The following is a 13293-nucleotide window of genomic DNA, read 5'->3' as shown; positions in this document are numbered from 1 at the left end:
CCTCTTTGAGCTCGTAGCTGCTATTATTCTCTCCTGCACTTGCCTACCATAAAAGTCGCAATGTACCTCACAGTCAGGCAAACGACGGCATTAGATGGTAATGCGTTCATAAATCCCGTCTTTATTCCTTTCTGTTAGCCTTATCTTTCGGAACCCTTTTCAAATTTGCTTACTTTTAAAATCTTTCCTCCCCCTTCCTCATTTCCACAGTATTATCCCTTATCGGGGCTTTTTCATCTCAAGTTCTCCAATTTGTTCACACAAATTGAGTGTTCATTAAGATAATTCAAATTAAGACCTTTCCTCCTTTCATGCCTAGTGCATCCCATAATTTTTTCTCTCTCTCGCTCTCTTGGAGAGTACATATATTTATATATTTTCGCAAAAGGCCTTATCACAATGTCTCAGGAGGTTTACATTATATTTCATTAGAAGTCCATTTTGTTCAAGGTTGTTTCAATTCATAGATTAAAGCTTTTCTCGGGGTTTCGTATTGTTAGGAACACATTCCTGAATTTGCTTCTTTAGTAGTCAGACACATACCATGCGCTGGTATGCAGCTGTTCTTTGATAATGCTGTTCAGCAAGGCACATTTCCTTTTTAAAAATTTGAAAAATAATTTCAGGGCGTCGCTGATAAGTGATTGTCCCAGTTTCCAAATGGGGACCATTTAGATTTCTGAAGACCAACAGAAGGGGCAGATCCAAGGAAATGGGAGCACGTTAATGTTGGTTCACCTATGCATAGACATCACTCTCTGTGCAATCCTATGCCGAGTTTCTCCAGTCTAAGCCCATTGAAATGACTTGGTTTAGACTGCATGAACTCTCTTTAGGATTGCACTGTCAGTTTACTAAGCATTGGATGACTGGAGACCAAGCCCTACGACGAAAGGCTGAGAGATTTGGGAATGTTTAGTCTGGAGGAGGTTGAGGGGAGACACGATTGCTCTCTTTAAGTATTTGAACTTCTTTCACCTAGAGGAGGAGTGGGGAAACTAACCCTGTCCGCCAGATTAGAGTCCACTGCTCATGTGGAGGAGTGAGGAATCAAACCTGGTTCTCCAGATTAGAGTCCACCGCTCATGTCAAAGAGTGGGGAATCAAACTGGGTTCTCCAGATTAGAGTCTGCTGCTCATATGTAGGAGTGGGGAAACCAACCTGGTCCACCAGATTAGAGTCCAGTGCTCATGTGGAGGAGTGGGGAGTCAAACCTGGTTCACTAGATTAGATTCCGCCGTTCGTGTGGAGGAGTGGGGAATCAAACCCGGTTCTTCAGATTAGAGTCCACCGCTCCAAACCACCGCTCTTAACCACCATGCTGGCAGTAGCGGTTTTTAGGCCAGTCCTGCCCTAAGGTATTTGGGACTGGAACCCTCCTAGATTCAAACTAAAAGGGATCTGAATAAGTGCTGATTGAGAAGTGAGATTCTAGCTTAGGGGCAGCAGAGTACAGCGTTTGCAATAGTGTTGAGGTATGTTAATGTTAAGCGTATCTTAGGGAACAGTCGCCTCCTTCCAGTGGAAAATCTGAAATTGTTCCTTCCTTTTACTCTTTGTCCCTGCTTTTGTTTCTCCGGTGTGGAAAGGCAAAGTACCTGTGGGCGGCACATAAACTGTTGCCCAGCAACTTATAAGTGCATGAAAGATTGCTATAGTGGCGGACTGGGAACTCTTTGTTCCCAGGGACTGCTCAAAGCCAGACAAGAGAGAATGGGGAAATTTCAGGAGAGAGAGGCGGGGTGGTGGTGGTGGTGAAATCCCCAGAAACATTTTCACATAGCTGGGCCAACCAGCAGGAGATTATGTTTGGAAATGGAAAAGAAAAAGACCCAAACAAAATAGCTTAGAGTAATATCTCTCTGGAATTGTTTGACTTTGACTTGGTTTAGATCTCAGAAAACGGTGGTTTAACTTAATGACGGTTAATATGATTGTCTTCCTGACACAAAATTAAAGCCCCAGGAGAAATCTAGGACATTTGGCCATCTTATTGCTTAAGCTGATGCTTAGGGGAGGGGCCGTGGCTTAGTGTCAGAGCCTCTGCTTGGCATGCAGAAGGTCCCAGGTTCAATCCCCGGCATCTCCAGTTAAAGGGACCCGACAAATAGGTGATGTGAAAGACCTCAACCTGAGACCCTGGAGAGCCACTCTTGGTCTGAGTAGACTATACTGACTCTAATGGACTAAGGGTCTGATTCAATATAAGGCAGCTTCATGTGTTCATGTGTTCCAACTCTATTCTTCAGAGATCAGTGGAACTTTAAGGCTTATCGAAAGCTAAGGTGTGCTCGTGGTCACGCCAGGCTTGAAATTCACATCTAACCAATAAGAATGCTCGTCTATTGCAGTATGAAAATGTAAAACGATTTTAAATATATTAGACCTATAAGAATGCTCATCTATGGCAGACGGATTGCTTTTACCACTCCCTTTTTTTCCTTTCCTGTACCTTATATTTACAATTTTTTTTTTAAGGCAGCTTCATGTTTTTCAACTCTATTCTTCGGAGATCAGTGGAACTTTCTTTAAGGCTTATCGAAAGCTAAGGTGTGCTCATGGTCACTCCAGGCTTGAAACTCACATCTCAGTGGACCAAATCCATTGTTCTGACTGCTTTTTCTTTTGCCATCAAGCCACAGCTGATTTATGGCATTTCGGCTTTATTTCTGGGTTTATCGAAAAATTCAGGTTCATTATAGTCTATGGGGATTTTTCAAAGATCCTTTGGGGGGGGCATTTTTGGAGTTCCCAAATTTGTGCAGTATGGTGAAGTTTACAGTGCTTCTCTATGGAGGAGGAGGGGCGACCCCTTCCGATCCACATAACACCAGACCCCGTGACCCAATCTTCACCAGACTTCGGGGTTCATGCAAGGAGAGTCCCTTGAAGCTATCCTGAAAATGTGGGAACTCTACCTCCAAAAACGCCTCCCCCGGAGCTCATTAAAAAATTCCCATAGTGAAAAGCCTGGGGAAAGCCGAAGGCCAAAAATGCCAAATACCTATTTGGCTGATTCGGCGATTGGCTATCCAGCTTCGTTTTTATTCCCAGGTTTTGGTGTTCGGTAAAACCAAAATCCCAATATTGCTGAAACGGCTACTTTCGGGTTTATTTTCGGGTCAGGTTTATTGATATACTCAACTTTAGTATTTGGATGGGAGACCACCAAGGAATACCAGGGTTGCTATGCAGAGGAAGGCACTGGCAAACCACCTCTGTTAGTCTCTTGCCATGAAAACCCCCAAAAGGGGTCGCCATGAGTCGGCTGCAACTTGGTGGCACTTTACACACACACACATAAGTATGTGAGGGTTCATTCATCATTTCATTGGTGTCACTTTGGAGGGCAGGAAACAAGGCATGAGGGCTGGAAGGCGGAGGGGGCCGTGCTCAGAACAGACTGGAGAATCGTTTCCATCCTGGGCCAGGAACAATGAAAATAATGTAGATGCTTCCTGCCGAGAATCTAATAGCCAGGTAACCACATGGAGCCCGACTAGCAAGCCAGCCCTTTGTTTCTCCCCCACCTTCCCTCGTCTTATTTAGGCAGGCGGACTGCCGATTCAATAAAACCTCCAGCTGAGACGGGTCACTGTGATTATTGACTGGTGTCATCCGAATAATTACTATTTGCCTTGACTTCTCTGAGCCTCTCCCCAAAATAAGAGCCGCTTAGGGATGGGTCAGTACGATTTCTCCCCCTAGCCTCCCCGAAAATATTTCACTGTTTAAAAAAATGGGCTTTGCTCTTGCTGTGCCGGCTTATTGCAACGGAAAGGGCTGTTTTACCAAGTAATAAAGCCTCCATGGCTAGTGAGAGAGAGAGAGAGAGAGAGATTTTGCCCTCCGGTGTTACAGCGGGGGACCTCCACATAGTGAAGAAGTACTATTGTATTTATTAAACCCTGAGAGAGTGCAAGTTTTTCCTCTGTAAAGAGACCTGGAGAGAGGGAAAGAGAGAGAGAGAGAGAGAAGCCACATGGAAGAGAAGATTGTAGGTGGATTCACATCTCCCTTTGGGCCCTGCTTTTTCCTGTTGCCCTTGGGGTGTCCCATGCAAAGTTAAACTGCCGAAGATTAAAAGGGAGGGGGTTGCAGTGTGGTGTAGTGGTTAAGAGCAGCAGACTCTAATCTGGAGAACCGGGTTTGATTCTCTGCTCCTCCACATGAATGGCAGACTAATCTGGAGAACCGGGTTTGATTCCCTGCTGCTCCACATGAGCGGCAGACTCTAATCTGGAGAACTGGGTTTGATTCCCCGCTCTTCCACATGAGTGGCGGACTCTAATCTGGAGAACTGGGTTGGTTTCCTCACTCCCCCACATGAAGCCTGCTGGGGAACCTTGGGCCAGTCACAGTTTTCTCAGAACTCTCACAGCCCCACCTACCTCACAAGGCGTTTGTTGTGGGGAGGGGAAGGGAAGGTGAGTGTAATCCCCTTTGAGACTTCTTAAAGGTAGAAAAAAGTGGGGTATAAAAACCAACTGAGAACTACTACTACTACTACTACTTCTTCTTCTTCCTCTTCCTCCTCCTCTCTTTCTGGGGATTGACGTGGGGGTCGCAGATCTGTTTGCCTTGTAGGCGTGTCCCTATGCCTTCCCTGATGCTCTCACTGTATGTTTGTAAAAGAAACCCACTTTACTGAGACAACTCCGGTCTTTGCTGTGGTCCAAATGAAGCCAAACCCGACAGCAGTGCTCCTGGAACTTCCTGTCCCTTGGCTAAGAGAGGACCACATGCAAAAGCAGCTTCGGTGGCTTCAGAAGGACCTGTGGCTCAGTGGCAGAACATCTGCTTTGCTTGCAGAAGGTCCCAAGTTCAATCCCCAGCATTTCTCATTAAAGGGATCAGATGGTAGGCTGTGTGAAAGGCTTCTGTCTGAGACTATGGAGAGCCGCTGCTACTGACCTTGATAGATGAATGTTCTGACTCAGTAGAAGGCAGCTTCATATTTTCACAAGCATGCTGTGCTTCAGTAGAAGATGAGGATTGAGGGTCAAAGGCAGGAGAAGAATGGAAGGGATGAGGTGGGGGGATTGGCCTTGAATATGTGACCAGCAGGGACCCTGTTCAGAATTTTTGTTAAAAAAATATATATGGAAGATGGCCATCATAATGGACTTTTTGGTTTGGATGCCGTTTCATCTGCTGGGCATCTGACAGCTTAAAAAAACAGCCTGAAGCTTGGCAATGAGAGAGTTAACCGTCTTTCCAAAGAAATCCAGGGAATCTGCAGGCCATTTTGACCCATCGCCGCAATGTGGTGTGCACAGTGTTAGTTTAACAAGAAATATGGGTTTAATTTCAGGGTAGGGTAGTCCGTAAAATGAAGGCTGTAAGAACATATTGGTGGGTCGCAGTCAGTGTGTGTGTGTGGGGCAGCGGGGAGCAACAGCGGATACTTGCTGTTTGCAGGGCAGGGGTTGGCTATCTCTTGATGAAGAAGAGTTGGTTTTTGTATGCTGACTTTTTCTGCCACTTAAGGGAGACTCAAACCAGCTTACAATCTCCTTCCCTTCCCCTCCCCACAGCAGACACCCTGTGAGGTAGGTGGGGCTGAGAGAGCTCAAAGAGAGCTGTGACTGTGTGAGTGTGTGTGTTTGTGTGCTCGCATGAAGAGGAAGAGAAGCAGTGGAGGTCGTCTTGTCCAGCGTCCCCCCCCCCCAACTTGGAACTAGCCCTGCAAGACTAAGACCTGAGAACTGCTGCTTCTGCTTCTGCTTCTTTTTCTGCTTCTTCTGCTTCTGCTTCTTCTTCTCCTCCTCCTCCTCCTCCTCCTCCTCCTCCTCCTCCTCCTCCTCCTCCTCCTCTTGGAAGGTTCATTCCCACCATCCCGGGACAAAGGGCTTCGCATCCATTACCGGCTGTGGATGTATGAAGGTCCTTTCCAAAAAGTTTTCAAGAGGGGCCATCGGCCGCCATCTTCCGGAGTCGAGCGAGGCTCAAATGTGGCTCCCAATGAATTGGCATTCGGCTTGTTTCAGAGCTGTGGGCCGGATGATTTGCCGCAAGTGTCTTGTTTATCATTTGACTTTTTAATTAGATGCATTTGGTACGGGTGCCGGGGAGGGGGAGGCGGCTGGGAAGGCGTGACATTTTGCATGCAAATCGTAACGTTGGCGTAACAGTGGCAAGGCTTTTTAATTTCAGGGTAGGCTAGTTTGCATAAATAAAGACTGCATTTTTTAAAAAAAAGGCAGCAGGGGAGCTGGGGGTGGGAACACAGCTCCAAACATTCCTGCGAAACATTGCCGTGCCGGTAACCCCCTGGGAACTCACCTTCTCTCTGGTGTCAGGTATGAAAGAGAGGAAGGATCGTGGGCTGGTGATTAATCGCTCCTGTTGAACAGGAGAGGCGAGGGAAACTTTCGTCGGGTCAAAAGGTGGGCCTGCTGCAACAGCTGGAGAACATCTGCGGCGGCAGGGACAGATGATGCCGCCTTACACCGAGCCAGATGGTCGGTCCAATCTGGCAGATTTAAGGAAGATGTTCCTTATTTCTGAACTTCAAAGTGTTACATTTCTGCTTGCATTTGCTGCCGCGAGTGATTCATAGCCACGCGAATACACCTTTGTGCTAGGGGGAAGGGGGTTAGAGGCTAGGTCATTATAGGGAAACGGTTGATACACCATCCTTTTCTTTAAGACATTCCTCCCTGAAAAGGTGGCAGAGGAGAAGACTGGCTCAGCCTTGAGAAGTCTTGTTGCGTGGCTTCCCCCCTCCCCTGCAAATCCAGACTAAATTATGCAAAACAAGAGCGAGGATGCAGTTGTCTTCAACTATCCTTATTTCTGCTGCGGACCTCATTTTGCTTTTCTTGGTGCAAAATATGGATTCCCAGATAAACACACCAGTCCTTGTAGTTGCCAAAATAGCTCAGTTGGGAGAGCGTTAGGCTGAAGATCTAAAGGTCCCTGGTTCGATCCCGGGTTTGAGCAGATGCTTTAGGGGAGGGGCTGTGGCTGACTTTGTAGAGCATCTGCTTGGCGTGCAGAAGGTCCCAGGTTCAAGGGACTAGGCAAGTAGGTGATGTGAAAGACCTCTGCCTGAGACCCTGGAGAGCCACTGCCAGTCTGAGTAGGCAATACTGACTTTGATTAACCGAGGGTCTGATTCAGTATAAGGCAGCTTCATGGGTTCCTTTTTCCCAGTGAATGTTGTTTTGACTGCCAAGAGTAGCTGCCTGGAGATCTCCCGGAATTACAACCGATCTCCAGACTACAGAGATCAGTTCCCTTGGAGAAAAGGGTTGCTTTGGAGGGTGGATTCTACGGCATGATACCCTTATGAGGTCCTTCCCCATTCTCCACCTTCAAATTCCAGGGATTTCCCAACGCAGAGGTGGCAGCCCTAACCTATAAGGGCACTGGGAACTGAGTTGTGAAAACCAACTGGCCTGGAAAGTACTGGCTGGTGGCAGAGCAGGCGCACCCTTGCTTCTGACTGGCGGTGGAAATGCGGCTTCGACGGCGGTGGAAGGGGAGACGGTTCTGCAGGAAGGAACGTTCCCGCTCGGCTCGCTGTCGCCACGATTGGGACGCCGCACTTCAATTGCGTCTAATTGATATCTTGCAAATGAGTAATCTATTCCGAGTAAGAATTGAGTGGTGAAATTACCACAGAAGGAGTTCTTAATAACAGGTGTTCTGACTAGAGGAATGAGAGATGGAATGGCAACGAGGAGGGTGATTTCTCCCACTCCTCTCCGTTGTGTATCTGCCGCCACCGTTGTTCAGATATTATTGTGCCACGATACAGCTGGTTCTTCTGGAACTTATGTGGGAGAAGGGCCGTTTGAAACATTTCTTATTTCACTTTATTTATATTCCACCTTTTCCCACAATGGAGACCCAAAGCGGTTTACCGCATTTTCTCTCCTCACTTTTATCCTCACAACTACCCTGCAAGGTAGGTCAGGCTAAGGGTATGTGACGGGCTCAAGGTCACCCAGCAGACTTCTGTGGCAGAGTGGGGATTCGAACCTGGGTCTCCCAGATCCACGTCTGGCACTCTAACTGTGACACCATGCTGACTTTGATATGGTGAGGTGCAGTGGCCAGAGTTTCTGGCTAGGGCTGGAGGGACCCGGGTTCAAATCCTCCCTCTTTCATGACCTGATTGTGTGACCTTTGACTAGTCTCTCTCCATTTGACATACCTCTTGGGACCATTGTGAGGCACAGTAGTTATGGTTGACAACTGATACCTGGGAGCAAATCCCAGGGGCAGCCATGTGTCAATCATTCCCTATGGCTCTGGATAACCTATATTTTGAGAGGGAAATGGGGATAATCCCTTGAGGACCAAAGAATGCATGATGTGATCTGTAGAATGAATACAATAATAATATAGAAGAAAGAGCAGGAGAAGAAGAAGAGTTGGTTTTTATATGCCGACTTTCTCTACCACTTAAGGAAGAATCAAACCGGCTGACAATCACCTTCCCTTCTCCTCCCCGAAACAGACACCCTGCGAGGTAGGTGGGGCTGAGAGAGCTCTCAGAGAGCTGTGACTAGCCCAAGGTCACCCAGCTGGCTTCATGTGGAGGAGTGGGGAAACCAACCCAGTTCCCCAGATTAAGTGTCCGCCGCTCATGTGGATGAGTGAGGAATCAAACCCGGTTCTCCAGATCAGAGTCCACCACTCCAAGCCACTGCTCTTAATGACTACACCACACTCATCAGATTTTGGAAGTTAAGCTGGGTTGCCCCTGGTTTGTATTTGGATGGGAGACCACCAAGCAAGTCCAGGGTTGCTATACAGAGGCAGGTAATGGCAAACCATCTCTTTTCATCTCTTGTCTTGAAAACCCTACGGGATCGCCATAAATCAGCTGTGATCTTACAGCCCTCACCTCGTGGGTTTTCCTTAGGCAATAAGATGCACTCTTGGGAAGTTGGGAACGAGAGTAACCCGCCGGGCTTGAGATCTCTACAGTCTAGAGGGATCCAAACCTCTTGGGGGCTAGGAAGGTGAGATTCCTGGCCACGGGGGTAACAGGAAGCACCTCCCCTAGACCATGGCAGTCTAGCTCCCTTGTGGCATTAAACTTCTAGGAAGAGCACAGCAGCCAAGGGAGGAGCTGAAAGGACCTGGTGAAGGCCCCAAATGGAGAAAACCAACCTGGAGCTCGGGTGGAAGAAGGTGGAGAGGAAGAGAAGGGCAGGGTACTTAGCCTGACCAAATGGCAAATTAAACTAAATTGAAACTTATCCTATTCCTTTGGTGTTGGTTTATCCTTGGCAACGTCATTTGAAGATGTAGGGACTGTGGCTCAGTGGTAGAGCATCTGCTTGGCATGCAGAAGGTCCCAGGTTCAATCCCCAGCATCTCCATCTCCAAGGGCAAGTACCTGAGACCCTGGAGAGCTGCTGCCGGTCTGAGTAGACAATACTGAGTGTGATGGACCAAGGGTCTGATACAGTATAAGGCAGCTTCACGTGTTCATGTGATGGAAAGTTCCCAGTGGCCCCTAGCCTTGGGGGCATGATACCTTGCAATCCCTGGGAGGGATAAACAAAGCAAGATGGAGTAAGGTGGTCAGGAGGGGGAGGGACCAGGACCCTGGGTTGCCAACAGCATCCTGGAGGCTCCAGCAGCTGACCATTGGTGTCCACCGTGCCCAATGCCATGATTTTATGCTCACAGCAATCTTCTGTGGTAGATTTGGCTGAGAGAATAGGCCTTTTCAGGTATTGTGTTTTAGCATGCGCATGGGGAGCATGCGCTTCTCGTACTCCTGCTGACTTGTGCGATGACCATTTTGCCTGAAAGAAATGCATGTATTTTCAGCTTCAGTACATGCTTATTAGAACACTGGAAAATTAGGGCTTGATACACATCTGGTGGTGAAAAGTGCTGCAAAGTCATCGGCGACCTGCGCTGAATCTGTAGGGTTTTCAGGGCAAGAGACGAACAGAGGTGGTTTGCCGTTGCCTGCCTCTGAATAGCAAGCTGGGTATTCCTTCGTGTATTCCCATCCAAGTACTAACCAGGGCCGATCCTGCGGAGCTTCCAAGATCTGATGAGACTGGACTAGTCTGAGCCATCCAGGACATAAGGACATAAGAAAAGCCATGCTGGATCAGAACAAGGTCCATCAAGTCCAACAGTCTGTTCACACAGTGGCCAACCAGGTGCCTCTAGGAAGCCCACAAACAAGACGACTGCAGCATCATTATCTTGCCTGTTTTCCACAGCACCTCAGATAATAGGCATGCTCCTCTGATCCTGGAGAGAATAGGGACACATCATGACTAGTATCCATTTAGACCAGTAGCTATGAATAGCCCTCTCCTCCATGAACATGTCTACTCCCCTCTTAAAGCCTTCCAAGTCGGCAGCCATCCCCACACCCTGGGGCAGGGAGTTCCACAATTTAACTATGCTTGGTACACATGTACCAAGGCTAAAAATACATGTACCTTCAGACAAAACGACGATCACATGTATCAGGAAGGCCACATGTAGTTTGTTCTGCCCATGCTCCTGGTAAAATGTAATGACCGAAAAGGGCTAGTGTGACTGGCTTTATGGCAGAGCAGGGATTTGAACCCGGATTTCTTGGTCCCAGTATAACCACTGCACCCCACCTGCTTTTGGGTCGTCCTTGAAAACTTGTATTTTGTTTTGATATACCACATGGCAGTTTATATACATGCCATTTTACGAATAACATGAGCCAGCTCTATGCCCAGCGGGGCTTATACCCTTTTGATTCTGGTGTTGAAAAGGAGAGTGAATGTTTCTAAATTGCTTTGCTCCCAAATAAGAGGGAGGCAGGGTCGGAGAGCAACTTCGCCGTTTATTTTATCGACGGAATGCTTTTGTACCTCGGCCAGTTGGAAGCTGGGCCTCCCATTTAGACTTCCATTAGGGCTGTGTTGATATGCTTACTTACCAATCAATGCATTAATGTGCAAAATGCTAACAACCAGTTTATTAGGCCTTTCGCCAGGATTTAGGCCCATTTTATTGTCGTGAGATGCTGCCATCAAGATTGGCGAGCCTTTAAAAGCTGCTGCGTTGATTTGTTTGGGGTTGCACTGGTGCCAAATATTTTATAAAAACAGCTCAGCATGAACTTTGCATAAATTAACGTTGTCCACTCGGCATTTGCCCAAGAATATCGCTTGTGCTTTATGTTTTTTTAAAAAAAGGTTTGATTTAAAAGCTAATGCTAAAATGGCCATAAAAAGAAAAACATACCGTAATGTAAATATGATCAGAATTAGCTGTTAATGGGAAAAAAGAGCATTCGTAACAGACTTTCCTTAGCATGGATGGGTGGAGATTGTGACTTGATTTCATAAAGCTATTCTAAGAAGGAACCCAAGTGGGTAAAGGGAGGAGCTAGGGAAAGTGGATAAATCTTGGAATTGGGACCCTGTCATCAAGTCCTAGAACTGGAAGGGGCCTTACATATGTCCTATCTCATCCAAGCAGCCAAAGTAGCCCTGACTAGCTGGATCTTGACAGAGCTTGGAAGCTAAGCAGGGTCAGCCCTGGTTCTTACTTGGATGGGAGACCCCCAAGGAAGTCCAGGGTTGCTACGCAGAGGCAGGCAATGGCAAAACCACCTCTGAACGTCTCTTGCCTTGAAAATCCTACAGGGCTACCATAAGACAGTGGAGACTTGACGGCATTTTCCACCGCTATTAATGTGGGTTGACGTGGATGGCCCAGGCTAGCCCAACCGTGGAAGCTAAGCTGGGTCAGTCCAGCTTAGTATTTGGATGGGAGACCACCAAGGAGTACCTGAAGTACTTGAAGGGCTGTCAAAGTACTTGAAGGGCTGTCACATAGAGGAGGGTGCCAAGTCATTTTCTGTTGCCTCAGAAGGTCGCACCAGAAACAACGGGTTGAAATTAAATCAAAAAAGTTTCTGTCTGGACATTAGGAAGAATTTTCTAACAGAGAGGTTCCTCGGTGGAACAGGCTTCCTCGGAAGGTGGTAAGTGCTCCTTCCCTGGAGGTTTTTAAGAAGAGGTTAGATGGCCATCTGTCAGCAGTGCTGATTCTATAACCTTAAGCAGATGATGAGAGGGAACACATCTTGGTCATCTTCTGGGCATGTAGTGGGGGTCACCATGGGTGGAGGCTGTTGTGAATGTCCTGCATTGTGCAGGGGGTTGGACTAGATGACCCTGGTGGTCCCCTTCCAACTCTACGATTCTATGATTCTAAGGAAGTCCATTGTTGTTGCGCAGAGGCAGGCACTGGCAAAACACCTCTGTTTGTCTCTGCCCTAACCTGGATGGCTAGCCCGGTCTTGTCAGATCTCAGAAGCTAAGCAGGGTCAGCCCTGGTTTGTGCTTGGATGGGTGACCACCAAGTAAGACTGGGGTTGCTGTGCAGAACCAGGCAATGGCAAACCCTCTACGTTCCTTTCTTGCCTTTAAAACCCTGTGAAGGGTCACCACAAGGTAGTTGCAACCGGATGGTGCACAGTTCTTATTATTATCTGGTCCAAGCTCTGGCTACTGCAGGAAGGCCAAAGCTAGAGTAACCCTGGCCAGATGGTGGTTCAGCTTCCACTTGAAGACCTCCAGCAAGAGAGAGTCTAACTGAATCTGTTGTCAGACTGTTGCCGTTAGGGATTTTCTCCAAATGTTCAACCTGGACCTATCACTTAAGCCCCTTGGAAATGGAAAGTGCTGTCAAATTGCAGCTGACCTACGGCGACCCCATAGGGTTTTCAAGGCAAGAGACCAACAGAGGTGGTATGCCATTGCCTGCCTTTGCATAGTGACCCTGGACATCCTTGAAGGTCTCCCATCCAATTAGTAACATCCAGTTGGGTGTGGTGGAACACAGGCAGGAAGGTGCTGCTGCACTCGTCTTGTTAGTGGCTTCCTAGAGGCGTCTGGTTGGCCACTATGTGAACAGACTGCTGGACTTGATGGGCCCTGGTCTGATCCAGCAGGGCCTTTCTTATGTTCTTATGTTAGGACTGACCCTGCTTACCCTGAGATGTGACAAGATCTCAGTCTGGGCCATCCAGATCAGGGCTAAGCTCCTTAGACTGGGAGTAGCCAGAAGCATTTTGGTCCTCCTACAGGGAGGGGCTGTGGCTCAGTGTTAGAGCATCTGCTTGGCATGCAGAAGGCCCCAGGTCCAATCCCCGGCATCTCCAGTTAAAGGGACTAGGCAAGTAGGTGATGTGAAAGACCCCTGCCTGAGACCCTGGAGAGCCGCTGCTGGTGCGAGTAGACAAAGCTGACTTTGATGGACCAAGGGTCTGAGTCAGTATAAGGCAGCTTCATGTGTTCATGTGATGGGTTTAC

The 13293-nt window shown here is 47.8% G+C and overlaps 1 protein-coding gene and 1 non-coding gene across 2 annotated transcripts in view; both read left to right on the top strand.

Annotated features, from left to right (window-relative positions):
* TMEM132B (transmembrane protein 132B) overlaps positions 1–13293 on the top strand; it is a 209077-nt gene that overhangs the window by 55296 nt on the left and 140488 nt on the right. The window lies entirely within an intron of this gene.
* Positions 6874–6946, top strand: TRNAF-GAA (transfer RNA phenylalanine (anticodon GAA)). The gene has a single exon. It is a non-coding gene; the product is annotated as a tRNA-Phe (tRNA).

The sequence above is a fragment of the Euleptes europaea genome, chromosome 13, assembly GCF_029931775.1.
Source record: "Euleptes europaea isolate rEulEur1 chromosome 13, rEulEur1.hap1, whole genome shotgun sequence".
In the NCBI taxonomy this organism is placed as follows: Eukaryota; Metazoa; Chordata; class Lepidosauria; order Squamata; family Sphaerodactylidae; genus Euleptes; species Euleptes europaea.
Note: the sequence above shows the minus strand (reverse complement) of the source record. Positions and strands in the feature narration are given on the sequence as shown.